At 33.1% G+C, this 17,500-nt stretch overlaps 1 long non-coding RNA gene and 1 pseudogene across 2 annotated transcripts; one reads left to right on the top strand and one right to left on the bottom strand.

Moving 5' to 3' along the window:
- Positions 1-2,440: 2,440 nt before the first annotated feature.
- Positions 2,441-3,352, top strand: LOC148298393 (uncharacterized). Its single transcript, XR_015839199.1, has 3 exons — positions 2,441-2,675; positions 2,730-2,974; positions 3,047-3,352. It is a non-coding gene; the product is annotated as an uncharacterized LOC148298393 (long non-coding RNA).
- A 129-nt stretch (positions 3,353-3,481) lies between these two features.
- Positions 3,482-4,727, bottom strand: LOC148298392 (putative GTP-binding protein C02F5.3 pseudogene; annotated as a pseudogene). The gene is made up of 2 exons (XR_015839198.1): positions 3,708-4,727; positions 3,482-3,649 (listed from the first exon to the last, which is right to left on the bottom strand). The product of XR_015839198.1 is annotated as a putative GTP-binding protein C02F5.3 pseudogene (transcript).
- Positions 4,728-17,500: the final 12,773 nt, after the last annotated feature.

Below are 17,500 nucleotides of genomic sequence, written 5' to 3'. Positions count from 1 at the left end.
TAAAAGTGTCGGCATTGCCATCGTACTACATTTCAATTACTTACCTTTATTGCTAGTAATGCAGATCACCCTCCAATTTGATGGCTTGCCGCTACAAAATTATCTGTCTAAACTGCGCTTCTAAAACTAATTACCGATGCCATAAATGCAAAATTTCCTGTTCGCGAGTTGATTTGAAAAAATATGCCTTAAGTCAAGCCATCAGAGTCTATACTAAAAAAAGTTAATGTTTTGAATCTGATTCCGAAACCTGGACCATCTTCGATTCCGTAACGCAACTAATCAAGCAAAAAGGAACAATTCAGTCATACAAAATAATTCATGAACTATACTGTAATAAATAAAAATGTTCAACGTGCCAAAAATTCGAAAATGCAAGGCAATGTTTTGCAATAGTTATTGTGGGCATTTTCTATGCCTTCCCTGTTATAAAACTCGAAACCAAGAAATTCATCAATGTAACGAATTGGATTGTTTTTCTGAGATTGACGAGGAAACTATGATTTCTTTTTTCATGTTTGTTTCTGTTGTGGGCTTGAGTTCGAATCTACAGGTAACTTGGCTGGAAAGTACTGCTAAAAATGTTAAATTTACCTTTCATAAAATGTCGTGAATAAATAAAAAAATCCAACCTCTCTTATGAAATCTGATCCAATATTATAAGAAAGTTAGAATCATAATCGTGGAGTTAACGTTCACATTAATAAGTCACCTCCGGTTGTCGAAACTAGGTAAAATATCTAGTCTATAGCAATCACTCCCTATTCCAAATCGATTGATAACAATTTTCTTTTGAAAGAGAGCTCTTGTTTTACCCATGACAAAAATAATAATGTTCAAAACAGAACACCGAACATGAGCTTGTCTTCCAGTCGACAATCAAATATCATGAAATCTAGTACATACTCTATCAATTCCAATGCAGGAGTATCTCTATACTGCAGCAATTGCAGTTTGGCGCTCGAGCCTATGTACTTGCTAATTGGAAAATGTCAGATGAAGCACAAATTATGTCGCTACTGTGCAATTTCTCGAGGAGGTCAACCTTGTATGCCTTGTCGAGAAGAGTAGGAGTTAAAGCTGAGCAAAATCTATATATACTAGTAGGTCTCGAAAGAAAGAAATAGGATTTTATCGTTAAAGGAGAAGGGACTTAAATGAGGAGGGCTTGCAATAACTGCGGAATAATTGTTAATCAGAATGGGTTAATCAAGATAAAGGATAAAAAATATTGTAAATGGTGTTGTATTAAGATAATTAAATGAAATTATACTATATGTATATGTATTATAAGATCGATAAATATAAAATTATGTATCCATGCTAAAATAAATATATAATTTATATATTTATAATTAATACTGTGTCATTATAAATGATTGATTTGTAAAATATATATTTTTTTGTGACAGTCTGATATTTTGATTTTTAAATGATTGGAGAAAAAAAAAACATACCCCGCTCGATGATTTTAATCGGGTTAAGAGAATTGGATTCATTATTATAATTATTTCTTATCTATCACAAGATCATTGTTTTGGTCAAAGTCGTCGAAAATATTGACGCTTTCTCCCATGTCAGTTTTGAAAAATTAATTTACTATCGCGTATTCATCCCATTCCACAAATCCATTCAGGTTTAGGTCATATATCTTAGTACTAATTCGACGTTTGTCTTTGAGCGACATTCTGTTAACTAGGATAGGGTCTGTAAATTTCTCTAAGATATTTTTGCACTTGCTAATATGTTTTCTCATAAACGGTCGAATATTTAATTGGAAGTTAGGCTCGGTAATCGCTTTAGCAGGCTTCGAGTTGAAATAGGATAGCATGTCAGCGTTTCCAGAACAATAACTGAGCATGCCTATTTCAGAAGGCTTCAGAAGTTCATCTTTATCAACATCCATCATCTGGAAGAGCTTGTGAATGCTTTGTTCGCTGAAGTTGACGGTATCTTTGTACATTCGAACGGCAAAGTAAAAATAGAAGAGGGTGCAGAGGCACAACAAATATTTGTAATATTCGAGCTTCATCTAACTTTCTATATTATATTTTAATATATATAATCTATATTATTTTTTTTCAAAATAATTAGGATATTTATTTTATTTTCAAATATCTTCAATACACTTTATATTTGTTGGAATAAAGCATTTTGGTACCAACATAACTCTAGGGATCTAAATCACAACTTAAAATTTTTCTTCTATTATTTATAATTTTATACTCCAGGCAGACTCAATTTACACTTTTCTGCATGTTTATAAATACTATCTAAAATTTGAATCTTTCTGTACCTACTACCTGAGGGTGAATTTACTAATTATATAAAAATATATATATACTTTATATTTGTTTTCACAAATTTATATAAAAAATAAAATGTTAGCAACTATTATAAAAGCAAGGTTTACTAGTATCAAATCTTTTGGAGTCGTTGGAGCTGGTCAAATGGGCACTGGAATCGGAATAGTCGCGAACCGGCATGCCAAACTAAATGTTACTATGGTTGATAATCAATCTGCTCTCTAAAAGTCTAAGTCATTTGTCGAAAGTTGGCTAAAAAAGTAACTTGAAAAAAAGCGACTTACTCAGCCAGAGATAGAAGAAATAAAGTCGAGATTCACTTATCATACTGCTCTTAGTGCCTTAGATAAGGCTCAATTTGTCGTAGAGGTAAAAGATTTTATCTATCAAACTATATTATTCTTATATAGCAAATGTCTGAAGGCGGTTATTGAAGACATTTCTGTAAAAAAATAAATTTTCTCGACTCTCGACAACATTCTAGTCGACCAAAAAGCGGTCATTGCTTCTAATACATCATCGATTTCAATAACCAAAATTGCAAGCTTTACCAAAAGACCGCAACAGGTCATTGGCATGCATTTTATGAATCCTGTACCAGTTATGGTTCTAGTCGAAGTTATTAATGGCCTCCAAACTAGTCAGGAAACTCTGGACACCACGAAATAGTAACGCATCAATCACAATAAATATAATAACAATATATATACATTGGAACTGCCTTAATTTCTTTATCATAGATTAGCAAAATTGATGGGAAAGCAAACTTCTACGTCAAGAGATGTTCCTGGATTTATTGCGAATAGGCTCCTCATGCCATATATTAACGAAGCCATTTTTGCTCTTTACTAAAACATCGGTACTGCAGAAGACATTGATAAGACAATGAAACTGGGTACCAACGTGCCAATGGGTCCACTTGCACTTGCCGACTTTATTGGACTCGATACTTGCCTATATATCATGAAAATCCTCCATCAAGATTTGGGAGACAGCAAATATAGGCCATGCCCATTGTTGGTGAACTATGTGAATGCCGGCTTGCTTGGCAAAAAAAGTGGCAAAGGATTTTATGAATATAAATGATTTAATTCTGTCTGTTCACTCCATAATGATAATATATATGCAAAGAATAAATTATCTTATATTGTAAATTTTGTTTATAGAAATATCACTTTTTCTTTTTTTTGTCCTTGGGGGGTTCTTGTTTCTTTCCATCCTCTTTTTTGTCTTCTTTTTTAAGTTGGGTCTTGGTTTTATTCTTATAAATTTGGATAACGTCTTCATCGCATAATAAATGAGCTAACCCAACTTTTTGCGGTACAAACTTGCAGCTCCTCCCCCTAATAACATATAAAAAAATTAACAACATTATTTTTATTGATATTTTTTTATAATTACCAAACTTTTGCGTATTTAAATTATTTGGGCAGATCACGATGAATTTGTTCACAAATACTCTTCACCGAACATCCGTTTCTCTCAGCTGTTAACACAATTGGATCTCCGAAGTCTGGAGCAAATTTGGCTTTTTTCGTATACACTCTCGTGAGATCCAATTTTTACCAAATTTTCTAAAGCAACGTATCGAAATTCAACTTCATATGACAACTAATCACCACACTGTGTGGTCTTCGAGCAAGGTCATTAACTTCTTCCATTGATATAGAATCAATCTTATTATAACAATAGAGACATCCCACAAACTTTCTGTTGCCTTCTATCACATCAATGAGGTCATCGATAGTGCTGTCATCGTGGATTAATACATCTGCGTTATGAAGTTTATACTCGCTGAGAATGTTTTTGACTGTTTTTTCGTCAAGGTGGGTCAGTGCTTTGGTACTGTTAAGCTTGACTCCACCGAATTTCGTAGGGGTTATGGAAATGTTTGGAGCATCCCTATTGAGCCTGATGCCCACTTTATCAAGTTATCGAGTTATCTTGATCTTCTGTTCTTCTGCTTTGGCAGCATCCAGCACCATCAACACCAAATCTGAATTCTTGGCTACAGCGATCACCTGCCGTCCTCTTCCCTTTCCTTCTGCCGCTCCCTCAATAATACCTGGCAGATCCAGAAGTTGAATTTTGGCATCATTATAATAGATAACTCCTGGAATGCATGTTAGCGTGGTAAACTAATAAGCAGCGGCGAGAGATGCAGTGTCCGTCACAGAAGAGAGAAGAGTTGATTTTCCAACTGAAGGAAAACCAATCATACATACTCTTGCATTACCAAATTTCGATACCTAGAACCCTTATCCCTTTGCTCCTTTCGTGGCTGGCTCCAGTAGTTGGGTGCGGTACTTGGCTAGCTTGGCCTTGAGCTGCCCAATATGATATTCGGTAGCTTTGTTTTTCTGAGTCCTAGCAATCTCAGCTTCGATCTCCCTGATTTTGTCAACAAGTCCCATACTAAGGTATAAGTTGAAATAATATAATTTTCAATATTATTATTATTACCAAACTATTATAAAAAAACATCATCGATAAAGGTATTTTTAAATATTCCCTTGAATAATAATATTTTTTTTTTAAAGAAACATAAAATCAAATATATTAATAGATTTGTAAAAACTAAATATAAAATATTTAAAATATTAATCGAGATGTAAGATAGGATCGATAAAATTGAACTAATGTTATCAAAGCTCACAACTTCAGTAATAGTTACTTTTTTTATTAAGACTTCTCTAATACTCTCAGAAACATCATCAATAATTCTAAGCTCGAATCGCAGTCCTTGAAGCACTCCAACCAGCATCTTCAAAATTACCAACCATGTTCACTTCCAGGCACAATCCATTTGTTGATGAAAAAACCATTTAAAACATACTCGAACGTAGTTCCTGTACAGCACTCACTCTCTTTTTTATATAAAATTTATATGCATTTCAGATATGGAACAATTTAAATATCGAATTGATAGCAATTTGATTAATAATCTGAAGGAACTACAAAAATCTGTTGAAAATACTGTTCAATAACTGAACAGAAAGATATGCCTGATGGAAGAAGGGTTTATCTTTCAATTTGAGACAAAAGGTCTTGATATTGTCAATATAAAAAACACTGTCTCGCATTGGACGAACTCTTTCTCGCTTCTGCAAGATACCGTTAAAGAATTATAAAAATAAAAACTTGATGCGCGCTCAAAACATTCTCTTGAACAATTGTTCAATCTTAAATTTGAAAGTAAACAGTCATCTTCCGCATTGTTGCATCAGCGTTTTTCTATCTCTAAACATATAAATATCTATAGATCTCATGAATACCCAGTAAAGCAAACTACGAGAAATATAGTTATAAAATTTACGAACTCATCGAAAACTGAATTCTTAAATCAGCAATAGACTCGCTTAGCTAAACTAAAAAACAAACACGAATGTAGAAGAATTCAGCAAACGATGCGAAATAATTCAGAAAGAATTTTTGGCCCAGCTCAGCAAAAACACCAAAGCAACAAACAAAACTGAATAACCTCAAAGCGAAGCCATAATTCAACAGATCAATCTCATTAATTTAGAATTACAAGGCTTAAAGTCAAAACTGTCATATTTGGAGAAAGAGATTCAAGGCGTAAAAACCCAGTTTGAGAAGATTGGACATCAGTTTGAGGAGATCGGTCACAGAATTCCACAAAAATACGAATCCACAAACAAATAACCGAAATCACATATTTTTTTGTCATAAGAGTTTATAGACTATCCTTCGGCAAAAAACTAAAAACAAGTAGAGCAATATCCCAACACAAATCCTATCCCCGACACCCAACAAGATTTTGCAGTCGGGATTAAAGGTTTGAAGAGAAACAAAGATAAATTTGCATAGCTTCAGCGGGAAAACAACATGAATAATAAGCTAATTAAACCTGCAACAAACACCATAAAAGCACCATCAACACTTGTAGCAGAACAAAGGCTGACTCCAAACAACAACATTTTTAATCCTTCGAGGCCTACGTCGTCAACAAATAAGAAAAGTTTGCCTCCGCTACAGAAATAAGATAAGTGGAAACAACAAAGTTCAACACCAGAAAAACAAAAGAAATAGAATAAAAATAACATTAATAACAATATAGGCATCCATCAAGAAGATTAGGAAGAAGAATAAATCTTTATAGATGAATAGGGATATGTTGTCAACTAAGATGTAATTAGCTTCCTATAGTTTTTAAAATTCCTATATTCATATGTACATTTAAATAATTATTTTTTTATTTCATTAGGGTGATTACGTTCTCGATGCGAATGGACGTCCAATTATTTATTCGTAATAGTTCGGAAATTAGGAAGATTATGATTGACTACTGACATGAGCACACTATTATTTTATTACTTTAACACCTCATTTCTAAGTTTATTTATTTATTTAATCTCATAATTTCAGTGTGTCAATGACCTGCTACAAGTTTATATTCAAAAAATAAGTAACTCAATCAATAGTTTCAGAATAAAATGTATATATCTATATTTTATAAACATATTTTCAAAGGCTGAATCTATTTTTATTCATTAGATTATTAATTAAATACAAATAGTTCCCCAAAAAATATCCATATCATTTAAAAGATACTCTACAAACAGGACATACACTTTTGCGTTGTTGGTGGAGCCAGGTTTTTATACACTTGGCGTGATAAAAATGCTTACAGTTTTTCCCTTTTGATATGTTATTTCCTTTGTCTAAAGGTATCAAACAAATTGGACATTAGAGTTTTGTATCGTTGCTCGACTATTGCGTCTGAATATCAGTTAATGAGCGAATCACTGTTTCAGGCAATTACACCATATCTTAGAATTGGTCTTCAAATACAATATAGTCGCGGTTGTTGTTCTGGATAATATTGACTCTAATGAGGCGGTGTTATCTTTGTGCTGCCAGTCGAATCTCTTCATTTGCCACTCCTCCGATGCTGATCAAATAGAACTTACGTTTCGTGTAGGCGTGAACTACACTAACAAAGTGCACGAAATACAAAAATGCCAAAATCTCGAGAAAAAGTCCAAAAATAGGAGGAACTCCTAATTAATCCCCAAAGAAACAGTATAATGGATTGAATCGCTCTTTGTTCCACCAGATTACTGCAAAGAATCCGTAGCTTAGCATTGGGAGAAACGTCAAACAGATGAGTGATTTGTATTTCTTTTTGGTATTGAGAGTGTAAAGGTCAGTTGTGGGAAGCTTGTAGCCGAGGAAAAACTGGAGGATGAGACTGAGCGATATCATAAAGAAGTACAGGTAAAAATAGGAAGGACAGACTTAATGGATGTTTAAGAAAACTTTAATGAGGCATATTATGGTGCTAACTCCGCTTAATATGCAACCGACCAAACTCAGCATTTCAGTTTTTGTCATCTGAGGACTCGTACTTATCATTTTGTTCAAAGATGTTATGCTAATAAGTATAATAGCTGTCTAACTATCGGATTAAAGATTATTTATAGGACTATATAGTGTGATTACGACCCCATAAATTCTATTAGATCAATCAAAATAAAATAAAATAAAATAAAATAAAATAAAATGTATGTCTACATTGAGTATTTTTTCAAAAACAAAAAGAATATTGCAATAATTACCATCTTTTTTATTTGTCAAACTTCACTGATTTTATTTTAAATATACCAAAATATCAAAATATGCGAGAATGTGCTTACAAGTTGATAGATTTCTAAATGTAAAATGTTTGAAAGTCGTGAGATACAAATAGATATAGATAAAAGGATATTCGTAAAAAATAGTTGAGGCTATTGAAAGTGGAATTTCTTTAACTTGTCTGTTTTAGTTTATTTCCCCCCATTTGTTAATTGCATATATATTTTAAGATTTTTTTCTTAAATTAGTGTTAAAATTAAATTTTGATAGAAAATAGACAATAATTGCTATAAATATTTCCATAAGGATATACATTTTAAAAAGTTACATAGTAATATATTAATATTGGATTTCATTTTTTATGGCAGATTTCCGCCTTTTCGACCTTATTAACCCTCTGTTTCTATAGTTTTCCTTTTCGCAAACTATTTATAATGTTATAACTGCCTACGTCTGCATAATCCGTCCCGAAGTACTCCTTGTACCAATTCAGGGTATGCAGATTGTTACTGTCCAGCGACATATTACTCATATCGCTAAGATTATTTTTCTAGCTCCTTTTCTTATGACTACTTTCCATGTTTCTGCTGCTCTCATTCGAGTTCTTCCGGATTTTGGAGCATTCGCTGCTCCTCTTTTTCGTGTTTTCAGAAGTCAAGGAGTTCGAAATCGACCACTTTGGTCTTTTTGAGTCCAAGTTCGACCTGAGGGAGAGTTGTTTCAGAGGGAGTTTATAAAAAGGTGTTTCGCTTTATTTGCAGCAATCAGGAACGACCAGTCCGAGTTTCAAAGGTGTCCACAAAGCTTTCAAATCAATACTACGCAATCCTTTAATGACTTCCTTCAGCTCAGTTAACGGTATTCTTTGAGCTGATATGGTCAGCGAGGTAAATTTATCCGCTACTTTCAATTCTTCCTTAATAATCATGCATTTCCTTTATGCAACTCCTCTTTCATTCTCTCTCAATAGTTCAATCGTTTTGATATGAGTTTTGAAATAGTTAGATGCTTATTGGCAGAATTGAAGGTCCGAGAATTTCGCTTCTTCAAGTCCAATCAATGCTGTTTTTATGATATTTTATATCTCAGCTCTAATTACTTCGAATTATTCCTTTGCATGAAGAATTATGTTGTCCCAAGTATTGCACACGTCAATTATGTTCAACTGAGAAAGCTGCAGTTTACATTCGAGAATCTAAATAATGGCACCACAAGTATCGTTGGTCTGATTTTATTATTTTTTGTGAAGTGGGCTTCTGGTTTTATTTTTTTCTTTGCACTGGACGCACCCAAAATATTTGCCATCCATGAGAAATTATTGAGGCAGCTCATGATTGGGACACTCTCCTAATTTCGGAGACATACTTTTCGCTTTGCTATTTGTGGCTGCTAAAGAAGAATGGTGAGCTTTAAACTTCTCTGTAGTGTGAATTGCCTCGAAGCAGCTGGAACAGAAATTATTATTGACTGGTTTGCAATTCTAGCACCTCATACAGGCTTATGCACGTTGGCACCTTTGGCAATAGTTATTTGGTTAGTGTTCTTTGGGAGTCAAGGGCAAGTGGAACTAGCTCGGATGTGAGCAGCTTTGGAGGACAGATGACTTATTTTTTGGACAAGCGGCACAAAGAACAGAGTAACATAGTCTGCATATTTAAAGTTAGGTTTATGTTTTGAAGCACGAGGGACAAGGAAGGGAGTTTTTAAATATTTTTTCCATTCTAAAGAAATATATATGTGTGTGTTTTTTAGAAAAATTCAGTAATTAAGTTTTTTTTTAAAGTTTCGAAAAAGGAAAATACTATATAATAAATATCATTTTTATTACATGCATCTATTTATAGTATTATTATTACTATGATTATTTATATTTTTGCACATTAAAATCTATATTGTGGTTAGATTGAGAATATACATTTGTAAAGTAAATACAAAGTATTAGAATGAATGTATTCACTTAACGATATATACTATTATGATTAATAAAACAATAAAATGAATCAATATTCTGTCAAAATATATATATTTTTGTCAATCTTGAAAGAAGAAGGTCACTGTTATCAACAAATTTTCATTGCTTTCCTTACTATCTTCGGTTGAGGCTTATTCTTAACAAATTATTTGTATTAGTATTTTAGTTGCTACCTTATCGTCACTACATCATCTGTCCAAACGTTATCGTATTCCTTTTTCACGTTGGGATTGAGCTTGAAACAGGCTTAACCACCAAAATGTTGTTGTGTCTGCGCCAAGTAACAGAGCAGAAGTAGTTTTCGTGCGTTTACTTCATGAATCCTATCGAGGTCTTCTTCTTTTATAGAGTTTAAAATAGCACTCGAAAGTCTCCTTTCTATCTCTTGGATGCTGGTCTATTGGAGCATTTGTGAGTTGTATGACATTTCCCTCGTGATCCTCAACTCGGTTATTTCCTTCAAGAGTCTTTGAACCCAAGTCGTGTAGGTATATTTTAATTGCTACAAATTTGGTTGCACAATTTACCGAGTATACTTTCCGATCTAGTTGCACTCCAACAAAGTCTTTTCGACTAACTACAGAGAGTCACATAGATATCTATAACTTAGCCACTTTACAAAAAAATAGAACTTCTTTAGATCAGCTACTTTTGGCCACCGGTATTCGTCTTCTGCATTGCTAACCTCCAAAATATCAAGACCGATGAAGTGAATGGTTTTTGCAATAATTGCTCGGTAATTGATTAAGTCCAACTTTGTTTTTAAAAGGCCTTGGTCATTTTCTTCATTTATCCTTTGCTTAAACTAGAATTTTTTTGCCTTGGCAGTCAGAGTGGGAGTTGGAGTCGGAGCGGGAGTTTGAGATGGCTGCTGATTTTTCTAATACTCAGCTATTTCTGCCCGAATATTTATTATATTATAGTCAAGTTCTTTTTTGAGGTCTGAAATAGATATCCTTGATTCTTCTTCTAATTGGGTCATTTTTTGCAATAAAAGGATGATCTGGTTATTTACATCTAAGCCTTATTTGTTGGTTTTGCTCTTCATGTGGTTTGAGCCCACTTCCTGAAAATTGTCCAAACTAACTCCTGTAAAAAGTTAAATAAAACAGATGCCTAAGGAATACACATCTGCTTTTTCCGAGTAGTCGTTGCCATTTTAGCTAATATTTATTTTTTTTGTCGCTCTATAAAGCTCGGGACTTACATATTGTGAATGAGGGATTTGAATATTGGGGTATTCTTATTATTTACTACTAACGAGTTCGATTGATTTCGAGACATCAAACCGCATACTGGAATTGCTGTAGAAAAAAATCGTATCAGGTTCAATTTGCCGCAAAATAACTATATATCAAAAGTAAAAAATATTATTTAATAAATAAGGTGTATTTTAAAATATATACCTTCTTTATTAATTTCGTAAAGAGAGTTTGTAGCATTTAGAAATAAATCTAGTTTCTATCTTGCAGGCAGATCTTTAGAGCAAATTAGATCCTTGAACGTGTATTCCCACTTTTCAACTACTTGGTAGAAGAAGAGTCCATCAACAAAACTGTCAATAGTATTGAAGGAATATATTTTGAGGTTTGGTTTTTTCATGAAATTTTCAACAGCAAGGCGTTCGTTCATATTTTTGCGGATGATCCGACACTCAGTTCTGCAGGGGTCGTCATTTTTGTAGCATTTAAAGATGTTTTTAGCATTGCTATTGATAGATTATAATCTGTAGTCCTGTTATAACCTTCCTGGAAGCAACATTTGTTTGGATTGTATTTTTATTTTAAAGCACCCAATTAGCTTAAAAAAACTATTAGAAAAAATATTAATCAAAAAATATAATTATATATAGTATTTCGTATAAGAATAAAAATAAAAATAATCATAATATACAATTATACAATATTAATACAGCCATAGGGATAGATTCTGTTTTGAAGCTGATAGTATTTTGCCTTTTTTTGCTAATTTTGAAAAAGGATAGGTTTATCTAGTGTTGAATATTGATCTATATTTTTTAGGATATCTAGATAGATACACCTGACCTCGCAATCTTCATCGAATCGAATCTCTTAATGCTAGTTGACAAGATCTACATCTAATAATAATATTGTTTCAACTTTCTTAGTTGATAGCACCAATATACTATATACCAAGATTAAAGGGCATCGTTGACTTGGTTGTATCAATAAATTAATGAGAAAATATGCAAGTAAAATATTAATAATATGTTTTACATAGTATAAAGGCAATTTTAGATTAAACTATAAGTAAATTGCACATAAATATGGTTGTTTAAATTGGATGAGACGATACTACTTAAACGAGACCAACCCTTTGCTTCATTCCAAATGGATACTAGTTATCCGACTGATGAAAATGTATCTCAATAATTAAGGATAATATTAGTTAGTATAAATAAAAATTTCCCGTATACTTTTTTTTAGAAAAATCTAATAGCTTGGTATTACATATATATATATACAAAATCATTAAGTACAACAATAAATAAAAGTTATGTAAAATATCATAAATGATGAGATTGAGTTTGCTCGACTCGTGGAGATCCGCAAAAAGTTGCATCCAGAGCAAGTGCTCCTCGCTCGTAAGATCACCAAAATCAATAGAAATAACAAATCTCAATAAAGAAATATCGTCATCACAAACTCCAATCTGTACAACTTTTAAAAAGCCTCCATCAAAAGAACCATCAAAATGGCTTCCATCGAAGGAATCTCACTTAGCACTCAGTCAAATGAGTTCGTCCTGCATGTACCGTCTGAGTATGACTACCGCTACGAATCAACATGTAGAGATTTTATCATCTACCATATATTTTGGACAAGAGAGAAGTTCCTCAAGATCCACGCTCCTTTAAGCATATTTGTACATCCTGAGAAGGAGCTGGACATTGTAACCACCACTGAGGAAGACATTAAAAAGCGGAAGCCCAAGGACTTGCGAGTCATCCCCAAGATGGTTAGTTTATAAACTTTTGCTCTTGAGATCGCCAAAGAGATCAATACTGATGAGGTACTACTCTACATTGAAAAAACATTTAACAACAACTTCAATAAACGAACTTACGAAAAAGTATTGAGAATTGGCCATCAGACTGTTTCCGAAATAAGTCTTTTGAGATGTACTAAAAATCGGCAGCCTTTTCTCTGTCGCGAGTTCCCGAAACGTCTTCTGAACGTCTCTCTGGAAACCTTTCGAAAGCTGCTTATCGAGTACCGCCAACACATTTACGCTGAAAAACTTTTAGTGGCACGAGAACGAGAACATTGTTTCGAACTAATTTTTGAGTACTATGAAGCCGGAGATCTCTACGGACAGTTGTCTTTGAATCAAACTTTAGACGAGAATCTCCTAAAAAATATATTTATAAAAATCCTCATGGCACTGGAACGCATTGACTCTGTCTACACTGGGCTGCATTTGGAGAACATAATGGTAGGAGCGGATTGAACAGTGTTTTTGTCATAGTTTCTGAGGTTCCTGAAATCTGATTATCCCTTGGAGTACGTTTCCCCGGAAGAGATAGTTTCTCTCCAAACCAGACAGCCAATAAAAAACCCACGGCTCTGCAACCTTTGGAAACTGGCTATTATGATATATGAGCTGGCATTCGGAGTTCCCCCCTTCACTTTTCAAGAACTCATGTTCGTTGTCTCTCACAAATAAGCTGAAGTCGAATTAAAATTTCCCAAGTCCCCCCAGAAATCACAGCTGCTCAAAGACTTTCTCGGCAGCATCTTGAAGAAGGATCCTTCGCAACGGTTTGGAGCAACTAGCTACTTAGGCGACTTTATGTAATGCTAATGGTTGAAAAATTAGAATTGGGAATCCTATTTCGAGAATATCGCACTGCCAAATACTTGCTTGAAGAAGCTAGAGTTTTAGCAGAATTATATCGGCCACGTGCAGTACGTCACTTGATTTAACATCTCTATGTTGTCCTTTATATCTATTTATTTGCGTTGTTTTTCTGCTCTTCACTTGTTCAATTTCAAGTGGTTTGGCTTATAAAACATATAAATGTTCTGGCAGAAATTATTAGCTGTAGTGACTTGTTACATTTTTTGTAAATATTCGTTAAAAGAAAACTAAACATTATTTTTGTAGGGTACACTTTTGGAAAAAGAAAATGATAACTCTTTTTAAAAATAGATGTAGATATATGTCGAAAGTCAAGTATTAACAATAACTTTGAAGTCAAATTAATCAAAACTTATCAGCATATCTGGTTCGAGCCTGATTTTAGTGCTGGGGGTTTTATGCTCAATGTCCTTATTAGATTTACACAAAATCTAACACCCGCTCTACAAATAAATTATCCATTTCGGAATTGAATCTTGGACTTTACCTCTCCCTTCAGGTCGTACTCTTACTCGCTAGGCCCTATAGTAAACACGCATTATTGGTCGTTTCGCCCTGATAATGCTTTTACCTTATGTTTAAGCTTTCCCCGCAGATATTCCACCTCCATCCTGGTGACTCGCACCTATTTTTTGCAAACATCTGATGAATCCAATGTTTGGGTTACTGTTTGCTCTCCGATATCAAGAATCAACTCTGTTGTGGTTCTAATCTTATAAAAATTGTAGAAGTCAGGGCCAATCTTGGCGATGCAGCCTTATTTGATTTTCGTTGCTTGAGGGTAAACGAGTTTGGTGTGGTTAGTATCACTTGTACATACGATACAATATTGGGTGTCACTAGGGTGTCTCATTATAGCGAATTGAATACTGGAGATTGCTTTATGTTTTAAACGTATGTCAGAGCGTTCTCCTGAACCGAAAAGGCAAACTCTGTTTTTCTTGAATGGTATTTTCTCAGTATTGCCAGGCATACTGTATCCTTCGATTGTCAGTTGAACGATATCCTTTATTTGAGTTTCTACACCCATTTTGTTCACCAATTCCAAAACTAACTTCGATGATTTTTCTTAGTATGATTTTTAAGATGTGCTTTCATTATTGTTCGTTTAGCTCATAAATTCCGGTTTTGTGGCTGATATAAGCATTAGGCTAAGGTTGTAGGCTGAGACGATATATTGATCGTGCGGGTCGAGGAGTTTTAAAAAAATATTTTCCTAATTTATTGGCAAATATTTGGCACATAACAACTTGTTCAAGAAGCCATCGAGTTGTCGAAGTACATCATGGCTGTGAGCTACATTCTCATGTTTGTATTGATGATACCAGAACAGGGTGGCTACTTAACATTTGGTAACATATGGAAATTTATGATTTTTTCCCATCTCTTAATAATTAGTGATTTTGGTGCTGTAATCATCGAGAACCGTGTACAACTTATTCTTCTTAAAATCCAACGATTCGACGAGCTCAAGATGAGTTGCGTTGATTGCCGGATGGGATATCAACTTTTCGGCCTCTAGACATATTTGTTTGATGTAAGCGGACAGCCCAGACAAATCAGAAAACAAATCTTGATATAGTGCTTTGCGATTTGTAAAAACCTTATTATGTTCTTCGAGATGAGTATATAGTTGTCTGAGACATTCTCCTGTTCTTTTGGAAAAAGACTACACATTTGCCAGGTGGCGAATGCTCCGAAGCAACGTTGCCAAAATCATGAAATAATGTCTGACATAAGGGTATTGAGTCAGTATAAGATCCACGATATTTTCTATGAGCTGCGAATTCGTATTTTTTATCATTTGATCCTCCAAATTTTTATTTTATATTATTAATAACATAATAAAACTCGAACTAATTATATGATCTATTATTTTTCATCATATTTTGTTAATTTTTACAAAACATATTAGATCACTGTAACATTATATGTTATTAATAAAAATAGTTATACATTTTGTTATGTTGATTTATAAAAAAAATATAAAATATAGATTACGAGAAATTAATAGAAAGCAGTTATTAGAATATTAAAACAAAAACATACAAAAAAAATAGATAACATCATTTTTTTGCATGTTAGGTTGCGGCTCATTGCATTGATTATTCAATGAATTAGATTCAATAGCAGGAAGAGGCATATTTTTTGAGGGGTTCAGGCCTTTCCGGCAATTCAGAACGACTTCTCGGTTGGCAGTTCTTGCATCCTTCGCATTTGCAATGTTATCCACATTCAAATCCATAATTGAAACACTAGCAATATTTCTTTTGGCAGCCAGACTTCTTGCAGTTGCAACCTCTGAAGTGCTATTGTTTATCCGTATTTTATTTGAAACTCTTGGTGTTGAATGCTTTCGGCTCCCTCTCAAGTATGTCTTCAATGACTTCCGCCCTGAACTATTCGTTGATATTATTGTTGCAACACTCCAGACAAGTGCATCCAGGCTTACAATATCCACCTATTAAATTTTTAATTTTAATGATTAAGAAAAATGATAAAAAAAAAGGGATAATATTTAAAATACACAATAGATATATAACCAAAATAAAGATATAAATAATACCTGATGAAAAACATTCACAGTATAATTTTAGACATTTTGTCTTTTTGCAATTACATCCCACAAGTGGTTGGGTGTGAATAATAGATGCGGCCTGGAACTCGCCTGAAGAAGAAGATTCATAACTCTTTGTATCCGGCTTTGGCTTCTTCAGCGGTTGCGATCGTTCGTAGCCTTCGATATCATTCATAATGATTTCCAGCAACTGGCTCGAACTTATTTTCTTGAAGTCGATTATTTGTTCCTTCTCGACGGGGGTATTTACGATTTCTTCAGGTTCGCTTGCTTGTTTGAGGGCTATGGAAGAAACTTCTACATTTTCGTCCGATGAACTATTACTGCGGCTAAAGTCAGGCCTTCTATATTAGACAATCATTATGATTTATATGTATATTTTATTGTTTGGATTGAGATGGTTTGGGAAAACTGTACCTAATGAGTTGGAAAGATATCTTTTTCTACATCGAACGGTTTTGAGTTGTGTTTTAGTTATTGAGTTATGATTATTATATTTTTATATAGCTGTTAAATTATTTAATTCAATACTAAGAAAAGCAAATTAAAAAAGAATTCGATTGTTATAAATTTTTATTATTGCTTTATTTTTAGGAGTGTTTTTTAAAAATTCAAATAATTCATATAAAAATATATTTTTAATTCAAAATCGATATATTTCCTAAAAAGATTATATAGATATGTAATAATTTCAAATTATCGAGGAATAACGTTATGAGCCATATATATACACCCTATATAAAATAAAATATTTATTTAAAAAAATGAATTTAACCAACAAATAATCAAAATGATTTATTTATAAGAAAAAGTTACAAAAACATTCAGGAAATAAGACACATTTTTTTAAACAATCGCCACTTGATTTTTCCCTTGGATGTTCTGATAATATTTAAACAAAAATGTTAACAAAACATTCACCCAGTAATGAAAATTGGGGTTACCTTCCCATATCTTTACTTCTCTATTTTTGTAATTGAGCATACACTTGTTAAATAAGATCCTTATAATAAGAATAAAAAATAACTAATTGGGATTTTTAAAATAAATAAATACAATTACTATTACTATTACTAATACCGTTTATTTTTTCTCACCGTATTTTGGAAATAGTTATATATAGAATGCAGCAATTACTACTTATTTTTTAAAATAATTTAACTA

This window comes from Brachycentrus maculatus, unplaced genomic scaffold (genome assembly GCF_059751285.1).
Source record: "Brachycentrus maculatus isolate JH-2025_06_01 unplaced genomic scaffold, ASM5975128v1 h1tg002115l, whole genome shotgun sequence".
Taxonomy (NCBI): domain Eukaryota; kingdom Metazoa; phylum Arthropoda; class Insecta; order Trichoptera; family Brachycentridae; genus Brachycentrus; species Brachycentrus maculatus.
Note: the sequence above shows the minus strand (reverse complement) of the source record. Positions and strands in the feature narration are given on the sequence as shown.